This window comes from Octopus bimaculoides, chromosome 12 (genome assembly GCF_001194135.2).
Source record: "Octopus bimaculoides isolate UCB-OBI-ISO-001 chromosome 12, ASM119413v2, whole genome shotgun sequence".
NCBI lineage: Eukaryota > Metazoa > Mollusca > Cephalopoda > Octopoda > Octopodidae > Octopus > Octopus bimaculoides.
The window spans coordinates 41,891,344-41,892,656 of NC_068992.1; positions in this window are offsets into that span (position 1 = coordinate 41,891,344).

Below are 1,313 nucleotides of genomic sequence, written 5' to 3' on the forward strand. Positions count from 1 at the left end.
ATATATATATATATATATATATATATATATATATATATATATATATACATACATATATACATATATATGTATATATATATATATACATATATATATATGTATATATATACATATGTATATGTATGTATATATATACATGTATGCATATCAAGGCACAAGAAGACAAACATGCACGTATACACACTTTCTTATGACAATATTACTTTCCGTGAAAATGTATATTCAATTCGTTAATTGTATTGACGAGCAATCAAGATACAAAGATGGCAGTAATTATCAAACTGCAGATGTTTGTGAAATAATTCACCTTCATCAAAACCATGTCTTTTGTAAATAATTACGAACTGCCAAATATAATAGAAGGATGTAATTACCCGAAATGTAACTATTTGCTATAAAGTTATTTGTTTAGAAATATGCTAATAGGAAATGAAAAATATATTGGTGTATTTCTACGTTGTTTTTACTTTTATTAACATTCATTTTTAGATTTAAGTTATTGTGTTAATAATTTATATTTGTATTTGCTTGTTTGCTTTGGCGTTCTGATTTTCGAAGGACGATTTATTGCTAATAAGAAGTAATATATTTATTGTTAGCAGCCATGCTACGTAAAAATATAAATAGTTATCAGCTACGTCAAGGTTGCACTGCTCACAAATTTGATATGTACAAGATTTATTGCTATTACCTTGGATGTTAAACATTTATTACTAACCGATGTGATGTTTGGAAGTAACATTGCTAACAGATATACGAAGCACTTTCATTACAATCATCTACGAAACGTAATATATTTATTGCTAACATCTATGATATGTACACGATTTATTGCTAACAGGTACGATATGCTAAACATTTACTGCTAAGAGATAGGAAAAGTAAACGATATGTTGCTAACAGTTTTTATATGTAAAAGATTTCTAGCTGAAACTAAAAAGATTAAAATTTACAAACAAAACCTAATTCCCCTCAGAATGATATGAGTTAAGATAAGGAAAAACTTGAAAGACAAAACGGAGATATTCACAATACTTGAGTCATAACCTAAGGACGTGTAGAATTTTTTATGGTGTCTGTTGTCATTTTTAAACGGAAAAAGTATTTGTTAATAGAAATCCCTATGTCGAATGGAAGGCCTATACTTCTATTGCCATATCAAAATAGCTGGACACATAAAAATACATACACACTTACACACACATGTACATACATGCACACATGTATATTTGTATGCATATATATATGCATATATTTATCACTGTATATATATGTATGTGTATATATATATATATATATATATATATATATAT